This window comes from Elephantulus edwardii, unplaced genomic scaffold, assembly GCF_000299155.1.
Source record: "Elephantulus edwardii isolate Elephantulus edwardi_28Jun2011 unplaced genomic scaffold, EleEdw1.0 scaffold00249, whole genome shotgun sequence".
In the NCBI taxonomy this organism is placed as follows: Eukaryota; Metazoa; Chordata; class Mammalia; order Macroscelidea; family Macroscelididae; genus Elephantulus; species Elephantulus edwardii.
The window spans coordinates 1,341,288-1,351,264 of record NW_006399999.1 but is presented as its reverse complement, the minus strand read 5'-3'; the positions used below and the strand labels follow the sequence as shown (position 1 = coordinate 1,351,264).

Here is a 9,977-nt window from a genome sequence, read left to right as displayed (position 1 = left end):
GATAGGGAATGGCAAAGGACACACTGACAAAGGAGATTAAACAGAACTGGCTTTGACAAGCACTGTGGCAATTGGACAATTAAAACAGACATTCAGAGGGCTGGGGAAGAAGAACAAACTGGGGAAGAGGGTAGAGAAAATGGTACAGCAATGAAGGAATGAAAACCCCAAATCCTTGTAAATGTTCATTAATACTAATAAAATTTCATTTAAAAAATTAATAATTTATTTGTTTCACATCTGTAACACAAAATATCACATAAAATAAAAATATGCACCTAGAAAAAAACACACAACAACAACAAAAAACCCAAAATGACCCATGCCAGTCGACTTCATTTCATTAGTGCCTAGAATGTCGATCTTCATGCATTCCATTTCACTTTTACAAGTTCCCGTTTTCCTACATTCATAGTTTGTACATTCCATGTTCTAATTATTATTGGTTGCTTTCAGCTATGTCTCCTCATATTTAAGTGAATTTCTATCTCAGTTTTTAGTGAATTATCATATGACTTCTACCTCTAATATGGTAACTACTTGCCTCTCTCTGTTCATAGGATTTTCAAAGGCCTATTGTTTCAGAAGTGAATGGCCATTCCTGCTTCCTAATTTGTCTTATTCTAGGAGCTCTGCTGCAGCCTGTCCACTATGGGTGGTCTCTCTGGCATTTGACACATCAGTGATACCATTTCTAGCACCACAGCAATCCATGTATTACAACACTACAGCAGACTGTGCCAACAAACAAGCAAACATTCATCTATAAATAAGCAATATGCAAAACAATTCTTAATATAATGAATTGACAGATAAGTGTTGTACCTCTTACACAATCTGTAAAGACAATCAGGAATACAAATAGAATGGTACAGGAAACACTTTTCTGGCCTCAACTGAGGCCCTTGGTAAGATGAGGACCTGGATATGGGTATTGAGTGGATTACAACAAATTGTGGCTTACTTACATTGAGAAGAATGAAAATCTTCAAACACTTAATTGTGCTCATATGAAATCTACATCTAGATATAAAAGCTATTATCCAAATGGAACAAAGAAATACTGTATCACTTAAAATTGGAAAGAGTGTGTGTCAGAAATGTCTTCCCCCCATATCTATTTAATCTGTATGGTGAGCAAGTAATTCATGATATTTCATGCCAGTTATAATAAGAACTCTGTGAAGAAGAATGTGACTTCAGGATTGGAAGAAGTCTCATTAACAACCTGCACTATGGAGATGACATAAACGTGCTAGCTGAAAGTGAGGAGGACCTGTAGTACTCAAGACTATAGTCTACAAAATGGATTGCATCTTAACATTAAGAAAACAAAGGTTCTTACCACAGTACCAGTGGGCAACATCATGATACACAGCGAAAGGATTGAAACTGTTAATGATTTCATCTTGCTTCAGTCCACTATCAACACCTTTAGTACTAGCAGTCAAGGGATAAGGAGATAGAATGTTTTGGCTAAGTCTGCTGTCAGGGATCTCTCCAAATTACTGAAGAGCAGGAATATCAGTTTGAAGACAATGCACACCTAATCCATGGTTTAACCATGGTTTTTTCAATTACTTGCTATGCATTTGAAAGCTGGATGATGAATAAGAATGACAGAAGAAGAATTTATGCCTTTTGAGTTGTCATTTTGAAGGGGAGTAATTAATATCTCATGGATTACCAAAAGAACAAACAGGTATGTCTTGGAAAGAGTGCACAGCCAGGGTACTCCTTCGAGGTAAGGATGACAAAACTTTGTTTCTCATACTTTGGACATGTCATTAGGAAAAACCTTTCCTTGAAAAAGGATATTGTACTTGAAAGGATAGCGGGTCAGCAAAAGAGAGAAAGATCCTAATTAAGATGGATAGATATGATGACTGCAGCTATAGGAGCAGGTGTATCAGAGAGAGTGCAGATAACACAAGATAGGACAAGATTCAGATTTACTCTTATGAGTCATACTCAACTTGATTGCACTAAATAACAACTATGGACATTGATTGTGGATCAACTTCAATCTTTTCTCCATATATTTTGATGTTTTCTATTGGTCCAATGATTAGAATTTTTGTTTTCTTCATCTTGAGATGTTCCCATACTGAAAGCTGTAGTCCTTGATCATCTGCAGCAAGCACCTCATGTCTTCTTCACTTTTAAAAATGGAAATGACATCATTTTCATAACATAGACTGTTGAGAAATCTTCCTTCAATTCAGATGCCACATTGGTTTTCTACAATCTAGCTTCTCTAATGATTTGTTCAGCATACTGATTGGATTGATGTTGTTAGGTACCATTGAGTTGAGTATGACTCATAGTGACCCAATGAACAACAGATCTGAACCCTGTTCTATCCTCTGCCAACCTCACAATCTCTGACACACTTAAGCTCATTGCTGCAGTGACTGAATCAAATCCCCTGGTTGAGGATCTTCCTCTCCTTCACCATCCTTCCACCTTCCCAAGCATGATGTGCCTGTTTGAGGACTGTAATACTTATGGACACCTTTCTTGATTTTAAATCATGCATTATTCCTTGGTTCAGTACCTATGTTTCTATTAGAGCCACTTAAATATAAAGCACATGTTGATATAAGATATTGAAACAGTTCACAAAAACATAGTTGCTGTGGATTTACTAACTGCTAAGATGAGTGGTTCAAACTCACTAGTCACTTTGTAGGAGAAAAAATGAGACAGTCTGCTCCTTAAAATATTTATATCCTTGGAAACACTTGAAGGCAGTTCTATGGGGTTACACTGAGTTGGAATCAAATTTCAGGAATTGTGCCTCATAGGAAGGTGCTTCACATAAATTGTAGTTTATTTTACTTTAGGGATAAAGAAATGAAATTCTTCTGATATATTTCATAGATACTATTTGGTAACAGTAGATAAATTGGAGATTTAATAATATGTTTTGGGTTCTGAAGAAAGGTAGAGTGGAACTGAGACAAGACTTAATATTCTTTTTGTAAATTATCGCTGAAATTCACTTCACTTGAAACAACAGTCTTCCTGTGTTTGAAAGTAAGAAGTTAATTAATTAAATAAAGAAAATGATCATGGTGATTTTTTAAAGAGAATTATCACTTCTTTCATATTTTCCCCTAACATATTTTGATCAAGAGATGGTTTTTACAATTTAAATTATATTGACACCACTACTGGTAAATGAAAATGTGGCTACTAGGTATTGAAAACAATTTTTAAAAGTTGATAGTAAAACATCTTGTGAACAGTTGTGCCCATTTTGTGAGAAGTTCGTAGTGCTTTAAAATTAACATAGATTAAAGGGTGAATGGAGAGAGACCAATTATAAAATTTGTAATATGTTATAGGGAGAGGGATGGAAGTGTCTCTGTCAAACTTGGGAAGCTCATTGATGAAACAAGAGAGCTAGAAAATTCATGAAGGGCAGTATTGCAGATGATTGCTCCTATTACAATGAAATTCAGTAGATCAATGGATACTCTGATATGGTATTTATAATTGTATCTGTTTATATTATTCTGCAAGTTAGATCTTTTTGCAATGAAAATAATTTAGCACTTCTGATGTGTCCTTTTAACCTATTATGCCTGTATGAAATGATATTTTATATTAATTGTAAATGTTAATATGTACACTAAGTTGAATAAGAAATGCAAAGGAGGATCACTGTTTTTAGTTTAAATAACACTAATTTACTTTTTAATAATGTAACACATATATTTTTTCATAGCATATTCCTCCCGTTTACTTTTCCCCCCAGTCATTCACTGTTGCACATTTTCCTCCCTGCCCATCCCTCCCCCCAGTTTGTTTTTCTCTTTGAAGAAAAAAAAATAATTATTTCATTGTTATACAATTCTCCCTATCCCCAAAGTCCACATTTCACTTCACTACTCATTTCTTTTTCTGAAATCTTGTCATGAAAGTAATACCTAATCCTATATTCCTTCATGCCCTCATCTATTTCAATGCAGTAGACATTATTTATCCCCTCTTTTCTTAGGTTCCCCCAACCCTGATGTCAGTACCATTTTACAACAGTGGGACTATTCCGTATTTGTCCTTTTGTGACTGAGATATTTCACTCAACATAATGTCCTCCAGGGTCACCCATTTTGTATAATATTTTATGAGTTCTTCAATTTTTTTTTTTTGCATAGTATTCCGTTGTGTGAATATACCACAGCTTCTCTATCCATCCATTTGTTGATGGGCACTTGGATTGTTTCCATCTATTTGCTATTGTGAACAAAGCCACAATAAACATAAGTGTGCATATATCTGCTTGGGTGGCAGTTCCGGTTTCTTTAGGGTATATTCCCAGGACTGCAATTACTGGGGCAAATGGTATTTCTCTTTGCAACTTTTTGAGAAAGCACCATACTGCCTCCCGTAGTGGTTGCATCATTTTACACTCGTACCAACAGTGAATAAGGGTTCCAGTTTCTCCACAATCTCTCCAGCATTTGCTGTTTGCAGCTCTGTTGAATTTTGCTATTCTTATTGGGTTAAGATAATTTAGTTGTTTTGATTTGCATCTCTTTTAGAGCTAGGAATTTTGAACATTTCTTCATGTGTTTGTTCACCATCTGAATGTCTTCTTTGGTGAAGTTTCTGTTCATATCCTGTGTCCATTTTTCAATTGGGATGTTTACCTTTATGTCGTGTAGTACTTAAGTATTTTATAAATTCTAGATATAAGTCCCTTATTAAACATGTTATTGCCAAATAGTTTTTCCAGTCTGTGGCTTCCCTTACCCCGTTGGAGAAGTTTTTAGGGTCCCATTCATCTATTTTATCCTCTCCTGGCTGGAGATTTTTCAGGATGCTTGGAAGACTGTTTATGTTGTGTATTAGGACTTCTAGAGTTCTTCCAAGCTTTTTAAAAATGAAGTTCATAGTCCTTGGTTTTAGTCCTAGGTCCATGATCCACTTTGAGTTGGTTTTTGTGTATGGAGTGGGGTGTGGATCTTGCTTGCGTTTTATACAAACAGTTTTCCTAATTTACCAACACCATTTCTCCACTTGACTGACTTCATCTCCTCGTCAAAAATCAGTTGACCATAGGTAGATGGGGTGATTTCTGGATTCTCAATTCTGTTCCATTGATCTGTGTGTCTGTACCATGCTGTCTTGACCACCATGGCAGTGTAGTAGGATTTCAAATCAGGGAGTGAGATGCCTCCTACCTTGCTTCTCTTTTTAAGGAGTGCTTTACTTATTCAGGGCTTCTTTCCATTCCAAATGAAACTGGAGAATGCCTTTTCCATCTCGTGGAAGAATGAAATTGGTATTTGTATTTGGATTGCATTGAACACGTAAATTGCCTTTGGTAGTGTTTTCACTTCACAATATTGAGTCTTCCTAACTATGAGCAAGGTATATTCTTCCATTTATTTCTCCAGATCTCTTTTTATTTCTTGTAGCAATGTTTTGTAATTTTCTTTGAATAGATTTTTGTATTTCTGGTTAGATTTACTCCCAAATACCTAATCTTGTGATTAGCTATTGTGACTGGTATTATTTTTCTTAGTTCAGGCTCTGTATTCTCTTTGTCACTGTAGAGAAATCCAACTGATTTTTGTATGTTGATCTTGTATCCTGCCACTTTGCTGAATTGGTCAAGTATGTCCAGTAGTTTTCTTGCTGAGTCTTTAGGGTTTTCTAAGTATGCTATCATATCATTTGCATAGAAAGATAATTTTACTTCCTCTTTGCCAATTTGGATACTTCTTATTTCCTTTTATTTTTTTGTCTTAGTGTGATTGCTAAGACTTCCAATACAAAATTAAATAGGAGAGGTGATAGCGTGCATCCTTGACTAGTTCCTGTTCTCAAAGGTAATGCCTTTCATCTCTCTCCATTGAGAACAATGTTGACTCTTGGGTTTACATAAATACTTTTTACTATGTTGAAAAAAATTCCTCTCTAATTCTATTTTGTTGAGTGTTTTAATCAGGAAAGGGTGTTGGATTTTGTCAAAGGGAGGATCACTTTCAAATACAAAATTGTGGACTATTGATCATTAGATCGACTAGCTAATTGGTTGTATAACGTACTTATTTTTCTGGAGTATATGAGAGCCAGACTGTGTTGGCGAAGTGCTTTTGATTAAACCTCCATTGAGAAGACTATATTATAGAGCCTAATTACTGCAAAGATTAGGAGTCTGGGACCTAATACCATATATAACATACTAAGTTTACTCCTTGTCTCTTATAAACTTTATGGTTTGGGGTTCTACCCCCAGGTCTCTGACATGCCTTTAGTAAGAACATGGAAACAGCCCAAATGTTCAACCACAACTGAATGGATTGAGAAATTGTACGTTCACACAATGAAATACTACGCAGCACTCAGGAGTAACAATTTAAAAAAAAATACTATATAACTTGGGAGAGACTGGAGAGCATTATGCTGAGCGAACTAATTCAGTCTCATAAGGACAAACACTGCATAAGACTGTTATTGTAAAAATAGGAGGAAAACTAGTAAAGTATATAGAGAGACCCAAGGGGGAAAGGGGGATGCAAAGGGGTGAGGATGGGTAGGGGTGAATTCACAGGGTTGCAGTCTGGTGAATGGACAGAGGATGTAAAGGTAAGGTCTTGTGGGGACCTGAAAAGACATGATAATTGTGGTCATAGTCCAAGGTGATTAATTTTATAAAACATAATGATTAGAAATGATTGTACTAAACACAATGTGAATGAACAACTGTGAAATGCAAGATATGAACTTTGTAAGTTAACCAATATAAAATAAATTTTTTAATTAAAAATTTAATTTTTTAAAATTTTACTTTGTGTGTGTGTGTGTACTGTCAAATCAGATCTGACTGGTACAGGAGGAGATTGTCCCTCCTTCTCCAGTAGAGCATCTGTTGGATTTGAACTGCGCTCCTCTGGGATTGCAGGGCAGCTTCTTGCCACTAAGTCACCAGAACTCCCATAAAAGAATTTATTAGTATTATTATTATTTTTTTAGAAAACAAACCTTAGGAAATGGTGGTGGAAAGATATGGTAATCTGCTTCCATAAAGATTGTTCTAATCTGTTGAGTTGATTCTAATGCATGGTCATCCTATAGAAAATAGTAGATTTCCTAAAATTCTCTTAGACCTTTTTTCCTACAGAGTATCTCGTGAGTTTCAACTGCTAATATTTTAGTTTGCAGGTGAACATTTAATGACTCCGCTAGCATCACTTCTTTCTATAAAATTTTCAACCTTGGAAAGGCTATCAAACCGTTTCACTCTGTTCGATAGGATATGTAGAAATCAGAATAGACAAAATAGCTATTTTATGTTGAAATAATCTTGATTAGAGAGGACACTGATCCTGAGAGGTTATGGGTAAATGGAAAAGTGAAAATGTGAATCTAGCTGTGTTGTGCAAAATCAGTGTTCATGAGGATGGCAAAGTATAGGGCAGACTTCAGGTCAGCTGTTCAAAGAGTTGGTTGCTGCAAATCATACTCAACTCGATGGTACGTTAACAACAACACCGCAGAAATTAGAGATAAAATTCCAAGTCAAAGTTTGTTAATAATCCACTTTAGTTTGTTTACACTTCTTTCCAAATGTCTGGAAATAATAGAGTTTTAAAAATTATGTCTGTAATTCTCAGTTTCCCCAGATGATAAGAATATTACAAACCCAAAGTACTAGGCTGAATAGTGCTGGAACTACTTTATGTTAAACCTAGAGATGAGAGGCTTTGACATTTAAGAAAGGCCATGTAGTAACCGGAAGTTACTGGGCCCAAGACAGAGGGACCGAACTGAGTGGAAGTCACTCTGTGAGGCAGAGGTGACTGGGGTGGTGAGAGAATGACACATTCTGGTTATATAGCTTTAACAGCTACTATTTATTTGTCATTATTGTGAATTTATCTGTCATACAACTTTTAACAAATAGACTTTTTTTATATGTGAACAACTGAGTCACAGCTATTATAATAATTAGCTATGTAATCTTATAGGAGCTGGCTTCTATAGGAGTTTGGTGGCCAAGATTAGTGAACATTAGGGTGGAAAGTTGATTTGTTTAAGGGAGTGAGGAGAAGGAATACAGTCTCCTAGTTAAAAATCCATTAGGCTTTGTTTAAATAGTTTTTTGTCAAACATTCTTCTAAGTGGTATAGCATTGGTCTGAGCATTGTTGTACTGAGGTAACGTGTGGTTGCTGTGATGCTAAACACTGGGCCACTGATGTGCTAAATGAGATAATGGTTACCCATGGTGGAGAGTGTTTAGTGGAGCTTCCCTATTAAAACAAACTTGGAAGCAGGAGTGGCATCCACTTCCAAAATGGCTTGCCTCTGGAAACTCTATGAACAGTGCTCAGGTCTTTCATTCATAGGGTCACTATGAGTCATCTACAACTCGACAGCACTTAACATCAATCCTACCCTTAATTAATACATTTATTTATGTCACAGTTAACCCCCTTCCCTCCTCCCTCCTCCCTCCTGCCTCTGGTAACAACTGATAAACTTTATTTTTTCTAAAAAAGAAAAATAAAGAAATAAAGCAAATAAGATGATAGTACTGGGGACCATTATCAGAGTAAAGAAGATGGTGGGAAGGAAAAAAAGGAATGAGACAAGGGTCAGAGCAACAGCAAGAGGAAGGCTGTCATCCCTAGACCAGTAGACCATCCCCTGCACAATTATTCCTTATGATATTCCAGTAGAACCCCTGGCCGGCACACCACCTCACAGAGCTATGAGCAGAACATCAAAGAAATCAGCATCTTTACCTCTGTGGAGCAGTTCTGGAGCTTCCACAGTCACATGACACGTCTCAGGGACTTGACAGGCCACAATGACTTCCATCTCTTCAAAGAAGGAATTACGTCTATGTGAGAGGATGATGCAAATAAAAAATGGTGACAAATGGATTATCCGACTGTGGAAGAGTTGGGCCTCCCGTTGCTGGGAGAACCTCAAACTGGCCATGTTGGGGGAGCAGTTCATGGTTGAGAAGAAGATCTGCAGGGCTATGGTCTCTGTACGGTTTCAGGAGGACATTATTTCAATATGGAACAAGACTGCCAGTGACCGAGCAACCACAGACTGAATCTGGGGTACACTTTGACAAGTGCTTAATGTACCTCCAAACACCATTATAAAATACAAAACTCATACTGACAGCATCAAAATGTCAGGTATGCTGGGTCTCAAAGGCTCCTTTTTCAAAACCTCTGGAAGATACAAGTGAATGTGCCATGACCCTTTCCCTTTCTGGATGACAACACCATCAGAATCTCTTGTCTTCTTGGCATGGTACCTGGAAAAGCATTTTGTCCTGGGCAAGAGGAGCTGGAAGAACATTTGATGCTTTAAGAACAGACTGACACTTAGCAGCTAAAATCACTGCTGAGATTGCTTAATAAATGGTGGTAAACTAAAAAAAAAAAAGAAGACAATGTAACAAAACCTAAATTTGCAACCTAGATAAAATATTAAGGTTCTGTTTAAACCAGTAATTTCTCTTGTGTGTTTTAAATCAATTGCTAAAAACAAATTATACATTTCTGAGGACTTTACTGAGCTCTGGTAGATTTAGTCACTCTAAGAAAGAAAGAAAGTACTGGAGGGATCAGTCCTTGGAGAGGTACATCATGCTTGGGAGGGTGAAGGGACAGCGCAAGAGAGGAAAACCTTGATGAGATGGATTGATTCAATGATTGGGATAACGGGGGTAGACATGTTGGAGATAATAAGATTGACACAGGATAGAGCAGGTTTTAGGGCTGTTGTACATAGGGTGGCTATGAGTCGCAGGAGAGGATACTATCTGCTTTTTAGCCTTGGAAATCTTATGGGAAAATTCTATGCTGTTCTATAAGATCTCTATGGGTCAGAATAAAATTGAAGGTAATGGGTTTGTTTGGTCTTTTCTTTGGGAAATTTATGAGAAACACCAGTAATATAAAGCAAAGTTCACCTATATTACCCAAAAATATAGTA

At 36.6% G+C, this 9,977-nt stretch overlaps 1 pseudogene; it reads left to right on the top strand.

The window, feature by feature from the left end:
* The first annotated feature begins 8,544 nt into the window (after positions 1-8,544).
* LOC102869143 lies at positions 8,545-9,236 on the top strand (annotated as a pseudogene).
* Positions 9,237-9,977: the final 741 nt, after the last annotated feature.